The sequence below is a fragment of the Equus quagga genome, chromosome 6 (genome assembly GCF_021613505.1).
Source record: "Equus quagga isolate Etosha38 chromosome 6, UCLA_HA_Equagga_1.0, whole genome shotgun sequence".
NCBI classification, from domain to species: domain Eukaryota; kingdom Metazoa; phylum Chordata; class Mammalia; order Perissodactyla; family Equidae; genus Equus; species Equus quagga.
Genome location: NC_060272.1, coordinates 123,735,996 through 123,747,687, shown reverse-complemented (window position 1 = coordinate 123,747,687; position 11,692 = coordinate 123,735,996).

The window sequence follows — 11,692 nt, the reverse complement described above, 5'->3', positions numbered from 1 at the left end:
GTATCCCCTGCTTGATTATGAGCTACTTAGTAAAAAGGATGATGTTACATTTGTTTTCCTATTTTTTAAAAACGAGCAGAGTAACTTACATATAGTAGATGCTTCATAAAAATATGTGGACTCTATATATGAATCTCTGTAAGGGTGTGACTACCTTATTAGTCTAACAGATGAGTGAACCAGTCCAAACCAAACCATGGAGTCATAATAGCTATAATAGCCATTATATATTATACTATAATAGGAATATTCAATGGTTACTCTGTTCTAGGCATTATATACATTAGCTGCAGCATTTTAATTATCTTATAATCTTTTAATTATCCTATAAGGATAATTAAATACTATGAAGTAGGCACCATGAATAACCCTGTTGTAAAAATGAGGAAAGTGAGGTTTTGAGAGAAAAAGGTACTTATTTTAGAGCAGAGAGATTGAGTCAGGGTTTGGACATACACGTGTCTGACAGCAAAACTCGAGTTCTGAACCTCTGGTTCTGGGGATCACAGAGGACAAGGCCTTTAAATAATGGAGTTCCTAATTCTGGGGATGATTCCACTGAATGATATGTATTAAATACATTAGGCAAATACAAAACAAATATAACATTCATAAGTATAAGAATGCCCAGACCAAACTACTGAAATCTTATCTTCAGCAGTAACTTTGCTACTGGTATCCGGTAACTTTGTCATTATTTTTTCCGAGTAGGCCTTATGTACTTATCATGAATCATCCTAATTCTCTTTGAGGTTTTGATTCATTTTTTTCCCCCAGGTTCTGACATATTTGTGTTAGACTGAAAGAATTTCTGCTCTTCAAGAATGTCTACAAGTTTGTTGGTTTATAACTTTAGTCAAATTTGGAGTGGCTGCTATTGATTTTTAAACCTGACTAGACACCTGAATTTTCTCACTGACCAGAGGCTATTAAGAGTTTGATTAGAGTTACTTGCTTCATTTTTGTTCTAGGTTGAAAGATCATTTACTCTCAACCTAATACAACATCTGTTGAAACATGATCCTGAGGAAAACAACAAACAAATTAAAACAAGTGAAAATGTCCACACAAACAACTAGAAAGTAATTCTCCTATACTTTCATTTTCACCTATTTCTCAAAGTTGTTTCCTTGAGAAATTGCAAAATTTCCTCCTTTTCCTACACTTGTATTTTTAGTTATATATACAACTAATATATTTTATGTACTTAATAATATATTAAAAATATATTTAGCATATAATAATATAAATCAATACAATATACTCACACTACAAAACTATGATAGGACATAGATTAAAAGTTAAGGAAGACAGCAAAGGCATTCCCTACATTTCCCAGTAATGTCTGGTCATCACGGCGCAAGTTTCATTGGTTTGTTCTAGGGATCCTAAAAGGATGATTCTTTTAAATGCCTCCATCTGGACTAGAAGGAAAATTAGAACATCCGTTTTCCACATCCATCTCCTTTGTCCCTCTGCACGTCTTGCCAGTTCCAAATTGAGCAAAACACTTGAATTCTGGAATCAAAGTACTTTGGTCTCCTTTCCATAATACAGAAAGAGAACTGAATATGGAAACATACAGGCAGCTTTCTGGCTTGATCTGCTTCCACAAACTGAATGGACAAGTGGTTGTAACCAAATAAATATTTGCAAGTGAGCATAAAGTAGTTTGCTTGCCAAAGTCCAAATTTCTGTCAAATGGGGCTCTTATATCAGTTATAACCCACACTCTTGAATAAGCCTCCAAAAAAGAAAGAAAGCAAGCAAGAAAGGAATATGTGTGATTTGTATTTCTAATTAGAAAACTCTGAAATCTCCCTTTAAGTAATGATGTCTTTAGTATGCCAGGAAACGAGAGCTGGAGGATCGAAGGTCCAGCGGAAAAGCTGTGTTTCCTGAGTACAATTATTTTACCAAAAATGCCATCTTCTCATTCTCTGAAGCCTTTGGGCCTGGCCTGCGAATTAGTCCAGCTGCATATCCCATTTATTTCCCAGCTAATGCAGAGTGATCTCAGTTTGACTGCATTGCTCAGCACTCGAGAAGCCCTAATTATTTCCTGTACGTTCAGAGTTTCATACTTTAAAAACATTCTATTTATTTTTCTTTCTCACTGTTTATCCCTTTAATCAAACATCATCAGCACCTTCAGTGTTGAAGGATAAAGAGCTGTCGGGAGAAACGCATTCCATATGTATTCATTTCAGTAGTCTTCTGGGCAGTTTTTCTGCTCCACTGACTTTTATTATACTGCCACTTGGAATAGCCACCACTTTTATTAGACTGTCACTTGGAAGAGCACCACTATAGTGCTCTTGGCTAGGTATCTCACATGTATTGTCTTGAATCTTCACCAAAAATCTGTGCCATGGAATCTAGTCTGACTCCAACTGTACAACTGAGATCAAAGGCTCACACAGTTTAGTTAAATATCATGACGCTCATGAATGAAAGAGTTAAACTTAAGTTAATGTGCCTCTAAACGTTAATAGAAGCCCATGTTTTACCCCCTTTATAATCAGAGACAGAAAAGGAATTGAATGTTCTAGTCTCGAGAGAATCTTCATTGTTTTAGACTGAGCCCCCTGCACTGGAGTGTTGGAATGTAATGCTATTTGAAACACATTCCAGCATCAATCTGCAACTGCTGACTTTACAAGATATCTCAGAAACATAAAACCCACCCCCACGTAGAGTTCATGCTACCCCTCTTCCACACCAGACAATACAATGAACCACAAATGATGCGTTCCATTTCCTAAAGGTGAGATTAATTTGAGTAGAGACAAAAAGAAATTCTGAAGGGAAAAAATAATAACCACAACAACAAACCAAGCCATTTAATCTGAACTCAGAGGTTCCGGGTAGTTCAAACAACTAGTAAAGAAAATGGGAAGAATACAATTTGCAGCAATTTTGCAAAAAAGGAAAAAACCTTACTTTACAAATAGCACTGGCTTCATATCTAGCCAAGCAAGCAGCAAGGCCCAGGCAGATAATAATGTGATTACTCTGGTAATGATATGCATTAGATACATTATGGGAAACAATAATGCTCCCTCCTGAATGCAGTCAATCCAGTTATTGATTTTTCTTAATGTTAAAAGTGCTACTCTAAAACTGAAAAGAGATATCCTTTATTTATTCTCTTTCCCTTTCAGTTTCCAAGTGCATAGATCCTTTGATGCAGAGTAGTATACCAAGATAATGGAGTAATGTATATCTAATCTGACACCTACTGGGCCAGGCTAATGTTTCAGATAAAAACTGTTAGGATACTGCTGCTTGTGGAAAAAGCAATGTAGGATAGGAAAAACATCCCAACACTCTTTTTATTTTTGTTTGGTTTTGTTTTCCAAAGCATCCTTGCAGACCAAGCATATTTTGCTTTCAAATCATAATGGTAACATATTGATTAGCCCACAGATTAGATCCAGCCAATGGGTTTACATTAAAATGTTCTCTCCAGAACATGTTTCATTATTTACGCTTTCAATACATCATCATTGTATAGAAAACAGGTACATACGTCCACAGATATAGTTCCTGCTTGTATCTTCTACAGCTACAATTTAAATCACTTTCCCTATACACACACACACACACACCCCTATCCTATCTTGCACTCATTCTACACTTTATGCCTCCTCTTAATTAACACTCAGTACCCGGAGCTGCATATTTCTAATGAACATCAGAGCAAGTATTTCAATAAATACAAGACAAGATGGCAAATCCTGACTTTCCTTTTCATTTCTCAGCATAGAGAATTTTTTTAAAGTCTCTATTAAATATTATTTCACACTGCCTTTGTCAAGTGAATAATTAAGTCAAATAATAGCCTGATGTCAAAGTTCCTTGTATGACTGATCTGTTCCATCAGGAAATTCAAACAATGCATTTGTATCAACCCTTTGCCTGATGCTGGATACTCATTTCCCTCATTCATCTCATGTCCCCACCACTTTTTTTTTCAACTCTAGAAGAGAATAAAAAGCATTTCTTCTTGTCATTTTCACTTGGCCAACTTCATTTAAACTGCCCCCAGAGGCTCTGAAACAGCATGTCCAAGGCAGCAGACCTAAGATCAGTAACACAGAAACTAAAAAGCATCTCCGTACCTTCCTCAGTTTAATCAATGGAAATCATATGGCATTTCTAATAAACCTTTCCAATACACTATTTAAGAGTGGAGAGTCAAAATTGAAAGGTAAATTCAATTTATCAATATACCTAAAATGAGATCTTCTCTGGGTCTCTTAAAATTAATTAATTATTAAGAATGAGAAAATTGCTTAATTTTTAAAGATCTCTCCACACGACAAACTTTTCATTTAGCATATTGCTTTCTTGGCCTAAAGCCATTTAAGTGAATAGAATAAAATATTTTGGACTGGTATAAAAAAACAAACAACAGGAATTAATTATTCAGTTTTTCTAAATTGCTCTAGGCCCAGTTAAAATCATTTCTTCCAAATTTTAATACGTAGATGTGAAATATAAAGCACTTAAAATGAGAAACAGTTCCTTTTTGCTCAGTTCACTAAGGCCACTATTTTCCCCTTTCTACCCAATAAGTCCTTGCAGGAGACTAAATTCAGATATCTTGTCATTTAAATGGTTTTCTATGGAGAATCATTTTTCATGTTCTTTCTCCCACTTTACACTTGAAAATTCTCTTCAAAGGAGCTTTCTGTGACCTCTTCTTTGGTTAAAAGAATTTTGAGACCTCTTATTTGCGTACCTGAATTGGCCAAAATGGTTTGGGTATAGCATTCTCCATCTAGTTTCTTGAACATTCACCAAACCTTGTTCTGCACACATTAGAAAGACTTTATGTTATTACAAGAGGCCTAAAAGTCACAATATTTATCAAAGTTGTCTGCACCCTGAATATATTATCTGTCCTACTCATACATATCCTAATAATTTAAAATTATGCAGAACTGTACAAACAAGAAATTAATTTCAAAGCACTATCAAAATAACAGCGGGAATTGGTCCTAATTTCTCCTTTGCTGAAAAAAAAAAAATAGTGGACCTGAAAAAATTTCTATTACAAAAGGTCTGAAATATTTAGGGAATTAGCGCTCTCAAGTTGTAACAAATCTCTATAAAAAGAGGAAACCATAAACCTTTCAGCAGATCATGCCAAAGGTAATATATCAAAATGAAATACCTTTGTTTTACTTATCCCTTGTCCATGCTTTAAGTTATCATAAAAATGGAGAAACTAACATAACCACATATTACTTCCATCTAGCAAACTATAAGATGGTTTTATTGAAAATAGCTATTCATTAATTCCTTTGCTAGTTTGATAATTATAAATATAGTAGCTTGTATTAAAAAGACTTTTATATCTTTAATATGTATTTCACACACTTTCGTTGTATTGGATTTTACAAGACTTACAAACTCTTTTAGCCTTGTTTCTTAGTCTGTAAAATGGGACTATTAATATCAATTTATCAGGTTGATATGGGGCTTAGATAATTTATGCAAAGTACTCAGGGCAATGCATGTCCAGTAGTAGGTGCTTGTAAATAACAATTTCATCCTCTTCCATTAAACTTCACAACTACTAAGTGAAAATAAAATTGCTATCGGCCCTTACTTAAAGTGAGAAAAATAAAATACAAAAATAACTAGCAGATTCTCCATGTTAATATAGCGAGGCAGGACTGGAACCCAGGTTTTCTGCTCCTAGCCAAATTTATTCCACTCATTTACATCCGTATACTACAACTTCTGAGCATGCAGCAATAAACAAAAGAGACAACCTTCCTGTTGTCCTGAGCTTGTGTTTTAATGGGAAGAAAACAAACAATATGCTATGTGATAGTAAAGCAAAATAAAGCAGGCTAAAGGGATAAAAGTTGATGTGGTTGAGAAGGGTGGGTCATTTTACATTGGATCATGGGAGTAAGCCTCTGATGAAGTCATATTTGAGCAGAGACCTGAGGGAAGTAAGAGAGTGAGGCATGTCGGGATCTGGAAGATCATTCCAAGGATGACCGGTGTGTTCTAGGGGCAGCAAGGCAGCCAGTGGGTCTAGAGCAGGGTGAGGTAGGAAGACGAGATCAGAAGAGTCTGAGGAGAGCGCAGATACTTTAGTGCCCTGTAGTCCTTTGTCTTACCACACTGCTGTCCTCTCCAGTGAATCAATGCAGTTTTTACTTTGTGGTACAGACATTCTTCGAGTACTCCTCTTCTCTTCCACCTACCATTATTTAGTAGGCTGTGTCAACGTTCCGATAATAATGATATAAAATTTGAAGTTTATAATGCTTTTCCAAATATACTGCTTGTCAGTCATCACAGTGAAGGTGCTGTCAACCATATTTCACAGATGAGAAAAAGGAGACGATGAAGCACTGGCTGGTTTTTCCAGAATCGTAATGCCAGAAGGCAATATGCTTAATTTTGAAACTCCAATCCCACTGTACCATGTCGCCTCTGCCCCACCATTCTACTTCTCAACAGGCTCTTCGAATAAAAGCTGCATTTAGAGTCTTCTGTGACAGTAGGAAGGCTTGGTTCAGAGAGATTCCATATCTCAAAATCACCAAATGCAGTTAAATGTTATGTGTGTGAAATATTATGTATCCTAGATGCTGACATGAACAGGACTTGCTTAGAGAAGAAAAATAAACTCTTTACTAGATCGAGGTTTGCAATAGAAAACACTCAAGTTTGATGTCTTAATAAAAATCTACCTCAATATGAGGATTGGATGTGGTTCTTTTTCAAGTTTACTTTAGGAAATATGATTCCTAATTCTGTATATGCACATATACAATGGATAAATAAATTTCATTAAAAAATAAAACCTCCATCTAATTTTTACATATCAAGTTGGTTTAAAATCAAACATCTTTAAAAGTACATTTTATAAAACATCTCCAGCAACCTTCACCACACAGTACTATCACATCTTTCTGATTTACTGTTAATAGACGTGAATCATGTAGCAGCAAGGCAAACAAATATAATTTGTTCCTCCACTCTAACATCTAAAGGTAGAAAAGTTGGGTGAGCTACATAAATTAACAGGAACTTCCACAAATATTTTGTCCATAGCCAGAAAATATTCAAAATATTCCTATAACAGGAAAATCTACAGCACACCTAATTAAATTTGTAAGGGTCACATCAGAGGTAAAGAATATTATCCACACGGGGAATGCAATAGGAATATTAATTCACCCAAAGGGATCTCAGTTGCCCTTTAAGCTTCACCCTTCCTTATAGAAATTCTTATTGTCAGAATAAAAATATCAAGCTAAGCAGATCCACTAACTCATAGCCTTGTTTAAGCCCCATTTGAATGTCTCATAAAATCATTCATTACTATGGGCAATGAGTATTTATATTGAGGCTTCATCCATCTGTTCTCATTCAAATAAAAGAGGATATTGTTTGTATACAGGAAAAAACTGTATATATCCCAAGGAAATGTGTGTTTGCCATTTGCTTACCACAGTAATACCCAGAGTACAATAATTTTAGTGTGCTTCATACCTACAGGGCATGAGCTACTGGTTTAAATATTACAATTAGCAACTGTAAAAAACCTTATCAAAATTCACCACCGTCCTCTGGTAACTCCTTCAAGCAGGTTGCCCTTTTATGATACCTTCTTCCCATCAACTGCTACTACAGACAAGCTGGTTCTTGATATATAAAGCTCAGGTTCTCCCATGGACTAAGACCGATAGCGATTTTTTAAAGATTAAGCTCAGGTATATCTTAAAACTGTCAACATTTGCCAGTAGATGATTACTGTGCTAGAATTCTTCTGCATTGCTTGATTTCTTAAGCAGAAAGTCAATGAAAAACAGCACAGAACTTTGGAAATGAGTAGACCTCAGTGAAAATCCTGAATCTTACTAATTGTGTGAACTCATGTAGGTTGCTCCAAATGAATTGGTTTAATATAATCCTAAATCATTAAAACCTAAGTCAAATCAGTGGGTTGGTTGAAAGTTACTGCATCTTCCAGCTTTCTTGTAGTTAAGAAAATTTGGTTATTAAAACCTAAGTCAAATCAGTGGGTTGAAAGTTACTGCACCTTCCAGCTTTCTTGTAGTTAAGAAAATTTGGTTAAGTTTGGTTCCTTATCTTCAACCTGCATCATTCATAACACTGACTTTCATTCCATATGATCCATAAAAAAATTTTCCTAAGTCCAAGATAATTTCGCTCAATAAATATAAATTGAGAATCAGTTTTATATAAGACAGTGCTACATGCTGAAGAATGGAGAAAAATTAAGAAAACATTTCCTGCTAAAAGATAAGTAACTCTACTTTGAAATTGCTGTGTACTGACCCTACTATTTCACATCACTAATATCAAAGGGTTATGTATATAGACAAATGCTTATCAAAATTCATCACCCGAGCTCTTCCATACTGATTTCAAAGCAGTGCTTCAATAATGAAACAATAAAAAGTATAATCAACTTGTTTTGGGGAAATGAAGAATACTTTAACACAAAAGAATTCTAGCCTCTACCATTTTACTACTCTGGACTTCAATTCACCCATTTAGAAAATGATAAGTTTGTAGTATCCAATTTTTCTTACTTGTTTATCTATAAATATAATTACTTTCCCCAAATTTCAAATATTTCTCTAATTAAAAATGTAAATTGTTTTAGCTCTTGGCTAGTTAAATGTCAGAGTATCTCAACCAAATATGCTGACTGGTTGTGATGTTTCCTAAAAATATTTGTTTTTATAAGTAATCATATAGCTACTTTCATTATAAAATGAATGGCAATTCATTAAAAACATAAGGAAAGCAATTAAAACTAGAAACAAGGGCAATATAAGTTTTTTCCAGAAAAATTTTCAAGTTAAATATGTTGAACCATTTCCTCTCCACGTATGTTAGGAAACAAGTGTGCATGCTCATACACACACACTTTTTTTTTCTAAATGGTTATAATCATAACTACTTTGTACAAAAGGTTTCTTAAAATTTGCTTTGTGATTATCTCACGTTGGGAGCTGGAATGGAAAATGTTTGCTGGAAATTTTCTGGGTCAGAATATGTGCAAAATAAAAAAAAATTGAAACATTTTAAATGTAAATAAATCAGTTTATGGGAATTTGATTTGCATTGCCATTCAGATAAAAGATTTACTAGAATTTCTCTTTCATTTTCATTTCTTAAAAAGACAATACAAAATCCTACTACAAAGTTTAGGGTAAACCTGGCCTGCCGCACGTGTTTTGGTATGTCTTAGAGGTGGTTCCAGCATGCCCACCAGGTGATTCCGGAATGTCTGCCACGTGGTTCTGGCACATCTGAGAGGTGGTAGCGGCATGCCCGGCAGGTGATCCCGGAGAGTCCTCCAAGTGGTTCCTCTATTTAAAGATGGACCTCTATTTAAAGCTACATTCTTCCCCAACTGCTAAATGTACCAAACACACATACATATATGCCTCAGAACTGTGAGAATGTGAGTGTGTGAGTGTGTGAGTGTGTGTGTGTGTGTGTGTGTGTGTGGAGTGTGGTGTTTGGCTAGTGGATCATATAACGAAAAGATAAAACTGCCAGGAAAAAAGTCTTTACTCATAAGCTTTGAGTAAAAAGAGTGACTATTTCATTATACTGGCGATTGTCATTTCAAAGCCCTGTCTCTAGTTTCTTAAGGCTCTGCTAGCTCTGTGATATAACTAGATGGAGATCATTCTACTGTGACCAGGTTACATCTCAATACAGAACCCTCATTTTTCATGTCTCCTGCTTAAAAACAAACAGCGAGTTCCAGAGAAAGACATGTGGTTAGCTGATATGAACCCAGCCTAGAACAGTGGCATTTTTGGAAATGAAATGAACAATTCTCAGAGTTCACATCTTAAATTTTTATCTGCAAAGAGCTTTCTAAAATCTTGCTCTTTGAGATATGAACTAGTTTTTATCTCCCAAGGCAGATCAGCACTAAGCTTTGTGATGCTGGTTTCATGGCAATTTGGGGGGGCAAAGAATTATTTTCTTTTGAATTTCTCACCTAATAGCTAAATTTCTTGTCTCTCACATGAATATTTGTGCTTAAGATTTTTGTATTCAACAAGTAAAATTTCAGCAGCGATTCATAATTTGAGCTAATAGTTCACACGTAATCAAAACAACGAAAAATAATGACACATAGAAAGTGGTTAAATTGTAACTTTATTTTTGCTTCCCACTTTCCATTTAAAATTTATCCAGTGGGGAAAGCAATTTTCTCTACATTTTGGTAATAGATAATTCTACAATAATTTTAAGTTACAAAGCCTTGTTTTGCTTCACTAATTAAGTGTGACCCATTCAAGTTATCGACACTTCAATCATTTTTACCAGAGCTAAGGCCTATAGTTGGCAGCCTCCTTACCATCGAAAGAGGGTGTAGTTGACTCCTACTGGGCTCAGCTTTTCCATCTTTTCCTCAAATACACTGCTGCTTTTTAAATCTCACTAAGGTCAGAGTGTCGGGGAGGAGAAGTCAGGACAAGAAGTCCAGTTGAAGCTCCAAACCTTTCAAGGTGGAGAGATGGTGTGCTCTCAACCCCCACTATTGGGAGAAATCTTCACTCCAGACCCATGGAAACCATCCTCATGTATATAACTTGACAATTTCTCTAAGTTGGTCTCACACTTACTTACTTGAGGAACTGACAATTTTGCTGTTTTGGTGCCTGAATTGAAACTTTAATTTTATCTTGTTACAGTCACACATGCAAAATAGATCTGACGTATAGGATATGACACAATATCTGACACGTAACGTGTGCTTACTTAATGATAGTTGCCATTACTGTTATCACCACCATCAATATAATACTTATCACCTAGAGAGAAGTGTATCCTACTCACCATGTCTTAACTGCTCACTTATTCATGAATATTTTCAGCAGCTTTATCTGATATAGCCAAGAACTGGAAACAATCCAAATGTCCTTTAGCAGGTAACTGGATGAACAAATTATGGCATATTCCTACAATGCAATACTACTTAGCAATGAGAAAGAATGAACTATTGATACACACAACACACATAAATCTTAATAAATCAAAATACTCATGATGACTGATAGAGGCCATATTCAAAAAACTGTCCACAGTGTATGAGCCCATTTATATCAAATTCTAGAAAATTAAAATTAATCTGTGGTGATAGAAAACAGATCAGTAGTTGCTCTGAGAGGTGGGCTATGGCAAATAAGAAAGGGTGGGATGTATTACAAAAGTCGCGGGGAAACTTCCAAGTCTGATGAATGTGGTACTGGTTTTATTGGCGTATACCTTTGGAAAACATAAAATTGTCCACTTTAAATATGTTTAGTTTATTGCATGTTAATTATACCTCAATAAAGCTGTTTTTAAAAAACTTAAACAACAAAGTAGTGGGGCACCCACTAAAACGTACCAAAATACTCTTGTGCTTTCATTAAAGCCTTCTCAGGCAGGTTTATCATCATAGTCACAATATTTATGTGGCTCTTGGTCTGTGTCTCCATTGATCCAGACAGTCAAGATTCATATCTTGTAAAAGATCTGGTTTATTTCTTATTCAGTTTATTTCTAGTCATATTTATACATTTTATTAATTTGAATATTTTTCTAAATATATTTTCTGATTTATATAATGTATGTAAATATCACTGACACATTTTTAAATTTGCTACTTTGTTGG